At 35.9% G+C, this 17,804-nt stretch overlaps 1 long non-coding RNA gene across 2 annotated transcripts; it reads left to right on the top strand.

Moving 5' to 3' along the window:
* Positions 1-278: 278 nt before the first annotated feature.
* LOC146440106 (uncharacterized) lies at positions 279-15,950 on the top strand. 2 transcript variants are annotated; one of them, XR_014851039.1, is made up of 6 exons: positions 279-343; positions 8,805-8,896; positions 10,032-10,205; positions 12,617-12,680; positions 15,506-15,623; positions 15,698-15,950. It is a non-coding gene; the product is annotated as an uncharacterized LOC146440106 (long non-coding RNA). The 2 variants fall into 2 exon arrangements; XR_014851038.1 differs by having other exon boundaries at positions 8,724-8,896.
* Positions 15,951-17,804: the final 1,854 nt, after the last annotated feature.

The following is a 17,804-nucleotide window of genomic DNA, read 5'->3' as shown; positions in this document are numbered from 1 at the left end:
GCTTAGAGTGAGTTCATTATCTGCATTATCTGAAATATTGGTGTCTCTGAAATTAGTGCAGTCAGTTTCTCTAAGATATACTCTAAACTTGCTGTAGGGATGTACTCACCTAGCTGTGTTAGGGCCCCTCAATAATACCTCAGGAACGACCTGCCCTCCCAGCAGAGCAGCTGCATGTGGAGTAGATGTGGTCAGGTTATTAAAAAGGAACAGGCTATCTTTTGAAGAGGTTTATTCATTATGAGCTAGGAATTAAAGGTACTTTCTATCTATTTTTTCCTGCAGCTCTCTGGTATTTGTTTTTCTGAGCAGTAACTGCTGAATAAAGATATACCATCCGACGGTAAGTAATCCAGTTACCAGATAAACGTGGCACATGACCAGCTAAGGAGGCATTGTAGCTGATCGCATGTGTTCTCCCAGTTTGCCCCACACAAGGGACTGTCCTCATGCTGACCTAAGCTATGATGTGTTCTTTCAGAGTTGATACAGGGTCACAGTAAGCTCAAGTATCCAGCAGCAACTGTCTGAGCTCCTGTATCTGAGCTGTTTACTGTTGTGTGCTCATCCCTGGAAGCATAGAATACATATATATGTAAAAAAAAGAAGAAAATTGTTTAGTTTTTCTCAGAAGAAAAATTCTCTAGAAGATTGATATGATTTACAGTGCTATTACAGTTATAAATGTGTCATGGGATGTGGAGGGGGCACATCATCTCCTAGGCTTTAACCATAGAAAAGAACAGACCTGAAAGTACATCTCCAAAACAAAATGAAAGTAAAATTGTCCCAAAGATGGGTACAGGCTCTAAGGCTCCAGCATGGCTACCAGATTACCTTTTCATGAAGACTTGTACTGTGGTTACAGATTCAAGGATGATACTTGCATCGCTACGTTTTCAAGTGTATGCCCTTTTTTTTTTTTAAATTCATCAGTTTCATCAGATGAATGAAAATGCTCAGCTGGGAGGGCAGAAGTCATTATCAGAAGTTCTCATAAAGCTTCCTTGAAGGAAATTTTTTTGAGGTTTTGATGAAGGACATCGTAATGGAAAATAGGCAATTGTTCAAGGGATCAGAAACACCTTTTTGTGAATGAGTGTGCAAATTATTCAGCTGCAGAGACATGCTTTGTTGCTTGCTTTTTGGGAAGTACTCCAGTTTCAGTTGAAGAACTGGATGACACTGGTTTAGAAAATTTTGTGAGTATAGGATGCTGCTGGGAAAAAGGAGTATAAGTTTAAACCTTCTTGCACTGCAACACTTAGAGAGTCCAATATCCCAGCTGATCTGCTCTCCAAAAAGCTGGTAGTATTGTCATATTCAGATTTTTAAATGAAAGGGTCATAGTTGCAGTTTTTTGAGTTCAGGTTGATGATACCTGCCTGTTTCAGGATAGCTTGTTTTCAGCTCAATCTGGCTTGTAACCAGCAAGTTTCAGTGACTTTCAGGATTAATTTCTATTTAAGAAATGTTTTTTGGATCAGCCTCTGTAACACATTTTAGATTTTTGTCTAATGCCCAATGGATGCTGTAATGGATGCCAAATACTTTTTTATCTATAGGAATAGCTACAGATATTGGTTTAGTTCTCTCATGCTGCCTATAGCAAGTGGCTGCTGGAGTAAAATTTTTGCAGCTCTACATCCAGGTCTCATGTCAGAGGGAACTAGTTGGTTCCTGGAAAGAGAACTGTGGAGCAGCCAAGTTACATAGGTGAATGTGAATGGTTGGAGTCTGACATAAAGGAAAAATAGATAAGCAAAGATGATTTAGAAAGTAGATGTTGCCTTTGATACTTGCATCCCAGAAATGCTGACTAGGCTTTAGAATTAGCTTTGGACTGTCTAGCTGCAGTGCAAATATACACAGTTTTCTAGAACAAAATGGAACAACTACAGAATAAAAGACTGGGAGGGGTAGAGGAAGGAAAAGAGAAAATTGGACCAAAAATTGGAATGGTAACTTTATAGGCTTTCTATAGGCAAGGGAGGTAAAAAAGGAGCTAGGGAGGCAATGACCTAGTTGAAAAAGGCATATTTTTAAAATGTCTCAAATATTTCTTCTGCCCTAAGTTGTTTTCATGACCTGCTGGCAATTATCTCAGTGTTTGTTACATACCAACACTGCCACAGATTTAATATAACTACAGATACACCAACATATTTGTGCAATGACCATTTAATAATTCCATTACTTGTCTTAGACTGGGCTATTGATTTTGAGTAGCAATGATGGTACTTGCTCTTTTGAGAAAGGTGGTACAGCTTTAGTCACTAATGCAAGCACAATTTGTTCTTCATGTTCAGCCAGTCTAGAACACTGTGCAATTACCCTGAGTTCATTAGTCCTTTGAGTACATTGTTTTATTTTCTTCTGGTAACTGTCTATCTTGAACTCTGCTGATGCATATGTAACATTAGATTATCTACATAAAAACATAGCATAAAGCAAATAGCACTTACACTGCCTAATGGTGAAGAACAAAATTCTGGAAAATTACTATGTTTCCTCAACTAAAGGAGGAAGTTGAAGGAGGAAGTACATACTACAATAATCATCTTACCTCTTAATCTATAGTAAGCTTGGTGACTGGCTAAAATCTGCTTCACCGATTCTTGTGGGCAAACTTTCACACCAGTTGAGAAAAAGGATGACCTCTTTGTTCGGTGTTTTGCCATGTCAAATATCCGCCTTATGGTTGATATCCTGGACCTCTTTGTTGTTCTTTCTGTTTTGTCTGACCCTGAGGTGTCTGCAAGATGTTTGGCTTCAGCACGATTTATTTTATTAGGAATTTCTGTAAAAAATAAAAAACAAGCACGTACATAAACATACTTTGAGTAGGCAGTAGGTACCCAATGCAAGTTCATGTCTGGAAAATGGACATGTACTTGAGAGTTCTTTTTGTGACATTATAGTGGTGTCAATGCAGTGACAGAATTATTGTGCTGAGGAGAAGTGGTCTGTGACCACATGGGGGAACTGAGGCTTAAGACTTGGTCACTAATTTCCTTGTATTTAAACACGTGACCCCAGGACACATAGGGTAAAAGTTCCAGAAGCTCTAAATCCTGTTTTCAAAAGTGACTTTGGATTTTGGATTAGATCCACAAAAGACACTTAAGTGATTGAACTTTGTGCTGCAGCATCTCATTTGTGAGCATATTGCCTGTAGGGAAATTTACAGTACAGTGATAAGTAATGTCTACACTAGCAGATAAGTAAAATGAGAAATGGTTGTACCTTAAATCTTTAGGATCTTATCTTTCCTTTGGGCTTTAAGGGACATCTCCCTTCAAACCAGGTTCATAGTATTGAAGCTATCCCAAGAACTAGACCCTGAAACTTTTGAAAGTTGAACAGGAGTTTTATTGCCTTTGGGAAAAGAAAGAGATGTTTCCAGTCTCTCTCTTTTACTCCACAGTGCACTCTGCTATATTTCCTTCACATAAAATGAAGAATTAACCAGAATAGACTATGATTGTTTCTTTGCAACTGGATGATAAGTGTTGTGAACTCTCTGGCATTGTATTTCAAAAAATCTTTAAATATTCGTGGCAAAGCGGAACAGCTACAGTAGAAAAAGTGAAATTAGTGAGTGGGAATTGAAGATCTAGGGTTAAATTTTACTTAGAAGATATTCAGTTATGAAAAATGGAAGAGATTCTAGACTGTCAAAATAGCCTCAAGCATAGGAAACCCCCATCACAAAAGTTCATGACTCATCCAGTTCCACTTCCTAAATGTGTTGCAGTATTACATGACATAGCATCTAAATTAAATGTAAATAAGTTAATGACAAAAATAGCATATAAACTACACATTTCAATGAGCTGAAATACAGCCTTTTGCAGGATTATGTGACAGGTGCAATGAATATCTTTTACATTATCTTCCAAAATATTGTATACATATTAATAAAGATGTTAAATCAAATTTGGAAATACTCTTTTTGGTTGCCTGTTTGTACATTTGATACTGCCATTAAATGAAAAATAAAGAAGATATAAACAGAATAGAAGACAATTTGAAAGAATCAGAAAATTTTAAGCATGGTATATGTGTTCTTGAATCCTGATGAATTAAATGAAAAAATTACTTTGAAAAATGGTTTAAAAGCTTCTAATGGAGGAATAAAAGGAAATAATAGGAGTGAAAAGGAATAAATTCAGTAGGAGTGGCACTCAAAAAAGTAAGAGTAAAAAATTATCAGAATGCTGGAGAAAGAAGAAATGTCATGCTGTATATAACAAACACTAATTATCCTGTTCTTAGGCGAATCAAGAGAAAATAAGGGAGGTTAAAAACACATTATCTGGACACTTTGGAATTGTGTTAATTAAATGTTTAAAGAAAAGTGGGCAGATACATGATAAGAGAAAAATAATTGAAAACATGCTTTTATTAAAAAATAGTATGTGGAAATGAAGATTGGGGGAAGTTCCACCGTGTGTGTCAGTAGACATATATAAGTATGTCTATCTATATATGTCTCAGTTCTTATTTAATTTCCAAATGCACATCCAACATTTGCTGTGTAGAAATCATGGTAATAACATCTATATTTTGAGACAGGTGCTACTCTGATATGGAAAAAATTTGACTGCATGATTATGATGAATATTGTCTGTAAGAAAGGAAGTTATAAAATAAAGGCAATAGGTGATTGTTACTACTTTTTGATGCCTGTCAGAGACAGTGACCTGCAGACCTCTAACTGCCTAATTGTTGCAAAGTAATTTTATATGATGATATGTCATATAATGTTTGACATTAAATGAAATGGAAGGAATTTTTCCACATTAATGTCAGGTCATGAACCATAAACTGCATAAAAGGAATTTCCCCTGTGAAAACATGTTGTTGGGCTTATCAGAAACCACAAGTGGCCAAACACTGCATCAGCTGAGACACAGAATTATTTGAATGTTATATGGGATGAGAGAAGAGGATCCAAAGCCATTGAAATCTGAAAGCAGAGTCCTGAAATCCTCTAGAAGAGAGAATCAAAAATCCACACGGAAAGTAGCCGGTTGTAAGTCTGTTACCTTTTACAAGGTATATTAACTGCAATAGACCAGCTGCCCAGGCAGCCTGACCAACTGGGGCAGAGGATTTTGTCACTAAGCTCTTTGATAGCTTTTGTATGGAGCAGAGACCCTTCTTGAAGGATTTGCTTCTTCTCCAGGATTTACCCCTAAGTCTTTAACTTGAATTAAGAATTACACTGTTCATAAAACTGACAAAGGAGATTCTTCTCAAATGACTGTTGTAATTATTTCAAAGTCTCTGTCTTAGGTTCTTATTTGGGCTTTCCATTCTGAGAAAGTGACCGTCTAGTTTCTGCTTTCAGTTTGCACTCTTCTGCCACCCTATCCAGACTAGGTGTAATTTCTTTTTCTTTTCATTCTTTTCCTTCAATGCTCTCTTTTCCCCCTTTTTTCTTTTTTTTCCCTTTTCCTTTTTATGTTTGTTTTTGAGGGATTTTTTTTTCTAAAGTGTCTCTATTATAATAGGTTTAATATGATTTATATCTTGTGGTTAGTAAATTTCTCTTACTAGGATAACTTTCATTATTATAATTCTTTCAAATCACTTTTTTACTAAACTTAATCAAAATTTGAATTGGAGAAAGCATCAGTCTTTCTCTCCCCATGATTGTCCAGTATTAATTTCCTAATATTTTCTGATTGTGAATGGAAGAAAACTTGCCTTCTGGTATAAACATTTCCTCATAATTCTTCAGATCTGTTTCTGTGGAAATTCTGAACTGAGAAATTTTTACCTAAGCTTCTGAGAAGTTTCAGCCATATACTTTACTACAATATGCCTCCATGTACACCTTTTTTAGATGCTTTAATTTCAGTGTCCTGGGTTGAAAAAAAAAATCAGAAAGACACATGCTATTATGAAATTTAATCCATATATGTTAGCTGATCGCTTTTCTTTTTACTATGTGGCCTAGTAATCGAGTAAATGGAGTGATGCAAATTTTACAGGTCCATCATTCGATCATGTAAATTATCCCAATAACACTAGGCTGGCTAACTTAAAAGAAGTAATTCCTGTAAGTTTTTTCCCAATTATTTTTTTCTTATACAAACACATGCAATTAGAATATTTAGAGTTTACATATTTATTTACTGTAAATATAACCTGCCGAGTTTGACTTCTTATTTCACTCTGTTGTTTCACAGAGGTGACTGTCTCAGTTTTACTTTTGAAAGTATGTTTAAGTTTTCTAGTTTTCTGTGTTAATTCTAGGGCAGAAGGACAGATAACTGTAGTAGAAGCCTGATAACTATTTAATGTACTTCAGCTAATCTCCAAGATGCCTTAAACGAAGGTCTAACTCTCCTTTATTCTCACATGAAAGAATCTACACCATGTCCAAATTTTCCAGGTGATACACTTGAGGAAAAATGTTGATGTAGCTTTACCAAGGTTATCTGTGGAGTCACTGTCAGCCATTATTAAATTCTGGAGTTCCTGATCTCTAGTCCTGAACTCAGACACATACAACAAAATTTTTTCAAGACACCATAAAACAATTTTCAAAATATGATATAGCAATCTAATTTATATGGGATCTAATCAAAGTGCTTTGATATCCATACCAAGCTCTCAAGTGCATAGTGCTGTTCTTCAGGTTTTCTTTTGAGGCAGATAAATGATATTCATTTCACACATTAAAAATCTGAAATTCTTGAAATTAGGGCAGGCCTCTCCTCTGTGTCTCTTGAGATGTGCATTATCAAATTAATACCCTATCTAAAATAAAAAGGCAGGAGGAACAGATTTCATAAGTTCCTATATGTTTCTAAAAATCTGCATGTGAAAAAAGGAAAAGTACATCATTATTGAAATGGTTTCTACAGACAAAGAGTTTAAAGTTATTCATATAATTGGTCAGCATTAGTTGTTCTTTTAAATCTGCTTTTAAAAACATAGGAGCATACCTTTTTGTGTAAATGAAGAGGATGCTTCTCTATATAACTTTATTAATTTTGCTCTTTTAATAGTGTCAGTTTTGGATAACCTCAAATTAGTGTTGGTAGTTTGGGATTTTTCAGCAATGTAGATGATGTCTGTGTAGGAACATTTATCTACAGCATTATTGTGCCAGTAAAGGCTTATTTTTATTTGACCTGCAAAAACTTAGATGTTTTTGAATACAAAGAGAAGAATTTAAAATATGGTAACTAAAGATTTGACAGCAAAATTCAAGGTGAAAAAATTGTTGACGTCTGAATCATTTGTCATTAAAATCATCAAAAGTTTTGAAATGTGTGAAAAAGAAGATCAATCTGAAAAATAAGTGGATGTCCTTAGGGTAGAGATGATATACAGGAATGCTTGATTCATAAATGAGACAAATTGTCTGCACAATAAAATAATAATTAAAAGACAAGCCTTATGTAAGGGGAAAAGTTGAAATACAATGAGGAAAGCTTATCAAGAAGTTTAATTCAGCAGAGATCCTGTAAGCATGTTGCTGTTAAATTTATAGCTTTATCATTTTGTCAATAATTGAGCCAGTAACAAAAGCATAGATGACTAGTCCTGAAAAGTTGTTCTTGAGATCTCTTAACAAGCTGATCAATGTAAACACCAGATGGAGCATAGAAAGTACAAGGAGAGGTGACATCCTGGACTCTTCATCTAGAGTCAGTCTCCTCCTGTCATGGCAATAATGAGGATCACACACTGTAAAGGGGCTCGCCAGTGACAGACAGGGTGTCCATCACAGGTCCTCCCCTTATACTCCTTTTAAAATCTTTCTTTTTTTTGTGCCATATTTCCTCAGGACAATTGTATGGGAAGACTCTAACTGTATTGAAGGGGCTTAGATGAGCAGGGACGTTAAAATATGGCATGGCTTTATCACCAAATGCAGCCTTCATCCTGCATGCAGCAATCTCCCATGCAGGTGTGAAAGTGGAGGTCCTTTCCCTGTACCCTTGCTGATGTTCAGGGCTGTTTTGCCAGTACTTTGTCAGACACTGCAACTTTGACTGAGTTTGCAATGCATTTTCAAGTTTGTTTTCACAACCAGAAAGGCTCACCGTTTTGAAAAGTTCAGAGTATGGAATGCCATACTTGAAAAATTAATGCTAATATTTGATCTGCCCAGGCCTTGTCTGAGAGCTCAGTGCTCTTAAACCCAAGGTTATATGGCTTGCTTGAACTTATCCTCATATCCAATATATTATTGAACTATTTGTAATGCACACAGTGAAAGAACTTTGAAAGGAAGTGCTGAGGGGACTCAACCACAATGTTTGTTGCATCCTGGTGGATCTTATCTGGGCTCTCACTGGGGTAGCTGAGGCACAGGGGGGAACTCATTTTGGATCTCACTTCTTTAGGTTTAGTGCACTTAGCCAGTGAATTGATGAGTAAGAAGGCAGCATCCACTACTGTGGGGCAGTTTTGCTAAAGATAAGCAGCTGAAATTGATGTTTAGCATCAGTAGAAGAGACGAATTGTGGCCAGAGAACACATCTGTTTCCAAAAGAGGAAAGAGGGCTAAGACATATGTATCAAAAGTGAGTCATTTTAATTTCTCAGAATGGATATTGATAATGATGAACTTGGTAATTCCTGTTTGGTATGTGGGCTTTGTGACTTCCATTCTTAAATGTGATTAAACAGTAACATTTCCTGTGAAATGAGGCCTGGCTCTCTAATTGTGGCAATTGTGTATCTATGGGGGCCAGGTCCAGGCTCTGCTTGTGCAGTGGAGACTTTATATTGAAGACAAAATAGGCCTGATCCCTGTATCTCTTGCTTGGATTCAGCATGACAAAACATCACCTGCACATATTCACAAGCTGCACTCAAGTTCTCTATGACACAGGGGAAGAGCTCCAGGTTGCTGCTTAAATGGAAAGTTCCATAATTTTTAACCTGTTAAAGACTATGCTCATTTATAAATTTAGATCTATACCAAGGGATTGTCCTTCTTCCCAATCAAGGAAAATGATGGGTTTTCATAAATCCTGCTTCTTGTCAGAAATGCGTGATGATGCCTCTTTAAATGTTTATGAAAGGTGAAGAATCTGGTTACTGTTAACATAGTGCTTCAATAAGGTAAGTCTCCCCTGAATTTTGGTGATACATTCCTATTCTAATCCCTATGCTAAAAATACTAAATGTTTGGTTATAATGAAACAACATACACCTCAGGACATGTATGGAAATAAATCTGGGGAAGAATGTGATAAATTATTCTGAAATATATAACAATGACATTAGTAAATGTGTGAATTTTAATAAAAACTCAAAATCTTTTTGTTTTAATGGTTTTATATTGAAAGCTAGGAGATGGCTAGGATTAGTAATGGTTCTTTTTCAGAGCCCTTTAAATTAACCTGGATTTACATTTTTGTACCAAAGATCATGGCTGTCATTAACCAATGTGCTCTTGGATTTCAGTAAGTGTGAGTAATTTTATTTCTGCAAGTAGGTAATGCTGAGAAGCTAAAATAGATATCAGAATCCCTCAGCTGTTCCCCTCCTTCCTTGCTCACACATGTCTGTGTAATTTTACATGCCAAGTGGAGAAATACAATTGTTAACCAAGTTCAGGAAGAAACTAAGATAGTTTGGAGCAATTTTTATGAAATTTATGCACAGGCCTTATAACAGACCAATATACTTTTTCTCTCCCTCTCTAGAGCAGCTAATTTAGCAACATCTTTTAATTATGCTAATTATTCAATTAATGGGAAAATAATTGTAGTGAATTATCTACCTATTATAGATGAGAATAGAAAGCATAACATGCAACTGATAAAATTTTCCTGCTATTGTGAATACAGTTGTCATATATTAATGATGAAGCCACATTTACAATAAATGCTGTCTGTACACACCACAAATATTGAATATGCTGAAATCTTTGGGTCAACATATGATTTTGACACATTTTTTGCAACCTGAAAAAACATAATAGGAAACTCATGTTTTCATAGATGTAATATGTCTCATTAAAGGTAGAAATTTTTACATTCTCTTTCAGACAGAAAGGTGAAAATTGTTACTCATCACCTCTCCGAACTTCTGCTACTGGAATTCATAGAAAATATGAAAAGCCATCTATGGTTTCATTGCCAACTTGTGAATCTTGTAACAATCTGCCTCAAGTCCACAACCTGCACTAGAAACAGCATTGAAGTGTGATTGGTTTTAATGCTGATGTACGAAACATGTATCTATTTATATTTCTTTGGCTATCTTAGAAGCATTTGAGCTGAAAGGCTGTTCTATTAACTGATATGGATATGATATCAAAGGATGCAAGAAAATGCTTTAAATATTTGAGTAATTCTTCGAGGGATGTATCCAACCTGCAGTGATGAAACACTCAACTGGGCACCTCTGCTCTTAATCTTCTGATTAGCCATTCTCAAGAGGTACAGCCATTCTCAGTGAGATGGCATAAGTTCAAGTTCCAGTGACACTTTGCCATGTATGTCAACATTTCAACAGTTTTGATGGTGTGAGTCAAAGAGTTGCAGTTCAGAATGGGTTTATTAAGGTAACTGTATTCAAATATGATGACAATTAGGATGTCCAGTGCATGAGAAGGTGCCAGAAGCCCAGTGCCATCCCTTTACTTCAGCTTCTGTAATTGGAAGTGGTTGATTTTCCTCGCAGTTTAGGGTCACTCATTCTGCAGTACAATCTACAGTCTCTGGCTGATGGACTCCATCTCATTTTGACAGAGCATGCCTTGCACTTAACCTTACTTAATTTAGTTATGCGTCAAACTGCATAGGCCAGGTTTAGTTTGGAGGACACATAATCCAGTTCTTAATCTAAGCATGACAATTTATTCATCTCATTTTGAGGGTGAAGAGGAAAGGGAAAAGAAATTGAATAGAAATGTCTTTGTTTTGTGCCATCAGCATGACATCACAAAATTAAAGATGTGTGCATTGGTGTTTCCTGCCTGAAACTGCTGGGGTTTCTATGATCTGTGCTGAGTCATACATATGAAAGTTATACCTGCAACACGGCCACTAAAACTGGTATTTCAGGTAACAAGGTTACCAAGATTGTAAACATAAAGTTGGGTAAAGTCTGAGTATAAAATTGGTATGGAAACATTTAGAGTCGCTAGTAAGAATGTAATTTTGGCTCTGCCCTGAAGCAGAAATTTAAAAGCCAGTAGAACCTCACCAATGAAGAGACTAGCGTGGTGGCCTAAGTACAATTAGTTACGTAGCTGTGAGTCTGGGTCCTGCTGATTTGCATAAATCTGGGTGACCAGGCAGATCTCTGAGAATCAGCCCTGCTGTCCTGCATTATGACTGCAATGCTTCTTACGAGTCAGGACTTAATTTTCTGTGTTGCACCTCAGGTCCTCACCCTTTTGTGAAATGAGGATGATAGTGTTACTCTGCCAGAGCAGGTATGTGGTAAGGGTGAAAGTGGTGGTGTGCTTGCATACAGTGATTAGGCATGCTGCAATTATGTAAGGGTATCTAAACACACCTACACTGTCAGGAGACAGGGTATTCCCCGATGATCGGTAATATGTTTTCCAGACAGGTTACTATTCTGAAGTGTCTGTCCAGTAAATAGCAGCTGACAGTGACTAAGTGCCAGCAGATATGTATATGAAAGCAGATAGACAGATTTTTTTCTTTTTAAGAAGCATGTTATTCAATATTACGCATTCCTAAGGGGAAGAAATTGAAACACAGTTGGGCTTACAAAGTACAAACCTCAAAGAATGTGCAGGATAGTGCACCTGATTCCTGATAAACATGGAAGAATTTTGTGACAGAGAATGATCAGAAGACTGATCATTCTTTTAACCCCAAAGGGACTAGGTTGGACAGAGGTAAAAAAAAGAAGGAAAACATATTTAAAATATTTTAAAGCAGTAAAACACAGTAGAATGCATACATAGTTTTCCTTTGGGGAAGAGAAACTGTCTTCTGGAAAGAAAACACCATGTATACTATGTCTGATGGGTGTTGGCCATGTCACTTAGTGCACTGCTGAAGCCACAAAGACTCCACAAGTAGCTGAGAAATGAACATGAACAATCTGGATTTCTAGTAGGTTAAGACTCCAAGTTATTTTATTGTAGCCAGCAAATTATTGTCGTGTAGAAAATCTTTAATTATTAATAGTGATCATCTTGTCCACAGGTATTTTCTGAGAAAAAAAATCACACATATCTAGCTCTTCATTCACATGTAGTTCACTAATCCCTATGGCACGGGTATGACTATTTCTGGATTTAATCTTCAAGATTCAGTGACAATGTTCTAGTATTTATATTAAAGTTTGGATTTTAGCCAGAAGATAGAAAAGATCAAACCCCATTTATAGTGCAGTGTTACATTTGTTTGAGAAGAGAAAGAAAAAAGGAAAAGGCTTACTTTTCACTAGTTTATAAGCCCAACCAGGAAAGCCAACTCTAACATGATAATTCTTATTTTATGGATGAAAATAGAAGATAATCTCAGTGCAAAAAGCAGGTATATCTCGTTTTCTTTCTTTCTTTCTTTCTTTCTTTGAAGTTTTATATTCTTTGATTTTGCTTTTCCTTTGGCACAAATTTGCTTAAACTTTTTTTTTTTTATGTTTTCAGAGCAATTATAGTAATGAAGATCTGAAACATTTATTGCTGAATTAGAACAGCCTATCTGGAAGGGGTGAGTCAGAATGAATTAAAATGATTTCATAGAGCACACACAAAGCCTTTGTGTCCTAAGGAATGGCTGAGTAAATAGCAGACATTTGTTTGCTGAATAAAAAATGCTACTAAACAGCCTTGAACGTGCTCTGGCTCCCTTACGTTCTCAATGTCAAGTGCTAGGATGTATCCAGCATCAAGGCATAGTTTTGAGAGTTCAAAGCTCCTCTGTATTTTGGTATTTAATCTGGGTGTTCAGTAGTTTACTATTCAGATTTAGTGCATAGATTTTTTGCTTTCACGAAGTTTTTATCTGTCTCACTTGCCCTTTCCATTGCTAGAGACAGTTAGTGTCCGGACAGTAGCAAAATTATGGCCAAAGTTAAACACTGTAGCTCTAAAGTGTTTATTTTGCTCCCTACAGTTTGTTTCCTATGGAACTGGAGGTGCTCCTGGAGAGCCTCCAAATGGCTGGGAGAAGGGCTCTTTTGGTCCTTAAATAGGGACAGGAAGGAAGGACCCAAAAATATTACTAGGCAAGCTCCATATTTGTTAACCCACATTTTATTAAATATAAATGTGAGTAAATAAATAATTTGAATTTTAGGTGTTCTTTTTTGTGAGGAAAAAAATCAACTGACTAACCCTATAAATATTTAGAAATTATCTCTGGTTTTTTTTTGTTTTGTTTAAGATGGGGCTGTTTTATATCTTAGTCTCTTATTTCCTAGTCTGTCACTGTTTACATGTACTGTAAAGTTGAAGGACCATAAAAGTCTCAAAACACCTATGTTAGGAGCACTAATGAGTGACTCATGTAAGTATTCAGACTACTGGGAGAGCCCATGTACTTTTGAAAAATATTTTCTGTAAGTATCTGACCCCAATGCTAATTCATAAAATAACAGTTCTGTAAGCATCTCTTCTCTGAAAAAGAAGTTTCTTAACACAAACATTAAGTTTTTTGAGATCTGTGTGCATGTATGTGAAATAACATATTTAAAAAATATTATGTATGGCATGACTAAATGTCAATAAAAAGTTATACATTTATGCACACCACATGTATTTTATAGAACTGGTGGCAAGAAAAATTTCTAGTTATTTCGTATTGTTCTCTGTCAAGATAGCCCCCCAGGATTTTGCTGGTCTTTTATAGAAAATGTATTGTAACATATAATCAGAATTTGCAATAGGTGAAACTATGTGATACCACTTTTACCACTATTGCTTTCTAAGTTTTAATTATAAATATGGCCTGCAATGATGCCATCAAGCATGCATGAATTGCCTGGAATTCATTCTGTCTCTTTCCATCACAGAATATGCAACTTAAATGCAAAAGCAATGTGTCTTGATGAAACTTGTCAGACATGAAATATTGTCATTCTCTCATTTTTTTGCCACATTTCCAAAATATCATTAATGATTAAATGAAAATTATTTGCATAGCATTAAAAAATAAAATTAAAGAGCTGCAAAACTTAATTCTAGTGTTAATAAATACAGTGCATTTTCCCAAGGATTTTTTCAGTACTTTCATTGTCCACTTGAGAAAATTTACACAATTTAACTGAGATACAAGAACTGTGTTCTGTATTTCTGTATTTCTTTAAGAAAAGCAGGAATTTCTTAAAAAAACCCAAAAGCGTAAAAATCTTTTTCCAGACAATATTGACAGCAGATCAAATTTCACACTATCTCCCTAACAAATATTTAGATAACATTGAGGAGACTTCTCTTTTATAATTTTACATTCTTTGCATTTAATTAACAGGCCTGACATAAAAATAGAAGATCATTGACTTGGACACACATAGCAGTTGTAATGTTAGCTTTTAATTCAATTATATAAATATCAAAGCATAGATGGAAAAGTTAATAAGAAACCTTCTCAAAAATTAAATACATTCCCCAAAGGTTTGAATCTATTGAATATAGGACTAATCAGGGAAAATCACATACTGTCTTTTCTTTTTTGTTGTTGAAGTAGTTTTAAAATTGTTGTGAGCTTTTAAATGTTTTTACAAAGAGCGATAGTTAGTTGCTGTACTAAATATAGAGCAGTTGCCTGCATGCCTGTTTTCTTGCAAATAATTTTATCATTATTATTACAGTAAACCTTACTGGTACTGCCATTTTTTTTTATATTTGCCAGACAGCCAGTAAGGTGTATTCCTCCAGAATTTGTCTATCATCTAGAAGTTTTTGAAGTTGTTTTTAATAATCAGAGGAACTGTCTTTGCTAGTAAATGCAAAGATATACTTTACTACTTTCTCTTCATTTTAGGGGTGAAAGACCATCTTTAACCATGTCAGCACTCAGATGTTCTTTTAGCCTTTTTTTCACTTTCCATGTACTTGTTTTGAAATAATATTTTTTCATAACAGAACGTATGCAGGTAAAATGAAGCTAAATGCCATCTTACAGATATTGTTAAACTTGTGAAACACACATGAGAAATAATGGCAATGTTTCCTTTTTCAGTTTTATGGCAGTGCCAGTAACTGTCTCTAGCTGAATTGTCAAAACACCACATTCTATACAAAAAATTCTGTAATGTGAAAGCCCTAGTTCTTGCAAATACTTTGTTTCTCAACATATGCAATACAAAATTAATCTAAACCTTTAATATCTGAACTTACCTCTGCTTCCCTGAACTTGGAGAGCAAGGCAAATGATTAAAAATATTAATCCAGTTTTCCAATGCATGCTGTCTATTGATCATTCACAGTTTTCAAGATGAATCATGCAGGAAACAAGAATATTTTGGTCAAGCAGAAGAATTCTGTTTTCTTAGAGAACTAAAATCCTCAAATGTCTCTTTTGTTGTTATTTTTCAGGTGTCTCCAGCCTTGGACTGCATTGAATTGCAACGAGGCAGAGTGCAACAGGTGCCAGAGTGCAAGAGCTGGGTGAACCCCTCCAACGCCCACACTTCTAGCCTGGGGAACTGGAGTGGTAAGACAAGAGTGACGAAGTTTTAAAAAAAAGCAGTGTCTGTTTCTGGAATAATCTGTTTATCTGCTGCTCAGACATAATCCCTCTTATGGTCCAGCTGGAAGAGCTTTCTTCATCTTCTTAACCTTCTGGAGCGGCATCTGTCAACCCCAGAAGACTTCAACAACACCATGATAAATAACGGAAGTCTCTTCTAGTTCCCATTGCCTTCGAGCATTGGTCCTTTGGGCATTCTGGAGGTATGGCACGTGAGCATGGGGAGAGCTGATTGTGCTCTTCCCAAACCAGTGATCAGAAACCCCAGGGAACTTCCTTAAGATAGCTTTTTCCTGAAAGACTGTACCATGCTTAGCTCTTCCGCTGCCTGTGTCTTGCAGTCCTCTCTCCTTCCTTGTTCCAGAGGGTTGCTGTTGCAATATTCCTGTCAGAGCAGTGATGATGATGTTCTGTGACAGTGGTGAAGTGATGACTCAGCAGTAAATTGCCACAGCATTCAGGGCTGGCACAATCTGATGCCAAACTGTGACTGGGGCAGGGAAAGTGCTGCAGGAGGAAAAGAGAAAGTGGTGGGAAATGCTGTTTCAAGCACACAGCTCTAACTAGGCCAAGAATTGGCAGTGAGTGAATACGCTGTTCAGACAGCTCTGTTCCAGTTTCCCAGATAGCTATTCCAGTAACATATTGGCAAGTGTAAGTGTTCCATACTTACCCTTCTTTTTTCCAATACCTTTTTTCACTGCTGCATTACACATGAAAATGCTACCAGGTAGGCATTTCTAGTGGTCTGTCCCCTTAAAATTTTTTTCCAAGTGCTTTAACATAAGAAGTATCTAGACTGGCAGCAAGAATCTGTAAGCACAAGTTACTTTAAGAACAACCTTCATTTGAACCCAATCAGTATTCTATTTTTACTTAGGATTTAAACAATGGTAACCTCCCTCCCTTTGCAAGATTGCCTGATTTTAACTACTCGGACCAACTACCATGGAGACTAGGCTGGAACAAAACAAGATCTGTTTTTTTGTTAATGTGTAACCTTTTGTGCATATTATTTTATTGTTCCAACAAAACAAATTAAGAATACCTGGCAGCAGCACAGTGCAAAGCAACAGTAGAGATGATCGGGATTTCTACTGCCAAAATAATTATTATAATATAAGGATCATTCTTTATCAGCACCAATATTTGCCTTTACATGTTTTACACATCATAATCATATTGTATATAGTGTAATCGTAGAAGTATTACCTGTGTGAATCAGGTAAGCTTTTGCAAACATTTATATGCCTATTATATTTGAAACATGAAGCTCCCCCCAATATTTTACCTTATTTTTAGTTTTGCTTCAGCTTTCAATCTGCAACAATTGTAAATTAAGAGAATTTTTCTCAGGGTGGTGGAATCTGCCATTTCTGGTGACATCTGAGAGTGTGGAATTGGTGAAAGTCAGATTATTTCCTCAGAGCGCTCTGGGTACCAAACTCCATATGGAATTTGGTAGGAATGTGATCCTTTAATTCCATTAGGAATCTAATTTAAGTGTCAGACTACATTTTGAAAATGTGCAATAAAGAGATTTACTTAATTACTCCAGAAACTGGTTAGTGAAGCTTGGGCCAGGAATCAGAAATCCTATATCAAAGCTTTCATATAAAAATGTATTTTTGAGCCATTCACATGTTGGAGAAGGCAGACATTTAATAACACATTCTTACCAGCCAGAGATAAAGGAACAAACCAATCCTAAAACATGGCACCGTTTTTAGTGTCAAGATATGACTTAAGGAAAAGATTGAGCTCTATAGGTAAACTGTGATTAAAAATTTGTAGGGCATACTTTGAGGTTATGCTTAATCATGAATATTTCAAGCTGTTTTCTGCTAAGGCAGTGCCTTCTATGTAGTTCCATTTAATTAAGAAATTTTGTAACTAACCTTGATAAGTGCCACAGGGGAAGCAAACAAAAATGATAAACACTCATTAAAACTAAAGCAATATTATCTAGGGACTACTCCATCTCTAAGTGCTGCAGAGTTTAATTATAGGTCACTCTTAATTAATCTAGAAGTGTTTCTTCTAGTTGGTTGGCTGTCAACAACAATTATATATTGTTAAAAAGGTGATTAAAAAAATTCTACTGGAATTCAATAGTGCATTACAAATATACTACCAAGACATGGG

Source organism: Lichenostomus cassidix, chromosome 3 (assembly GCF_008360975.1).
Source record: "Lichenostomus cassidix isolate B80296 chromosome 3, HeHo_3.0, whole genome shotgun sequence".
Taxonomy (NCBI): domain Eukaryota; kingdom Metazoa; phylum Chordata; class Aves; order Passeriformes; family Meliphagidae; genus Lichenostomus; species Lichenostomus cassidix.
The sequence above is the reverse complement of the archived record's forward strand: the minus strand, read 5'-3'. Positions and strand labels throughout refer to the sequence as shown.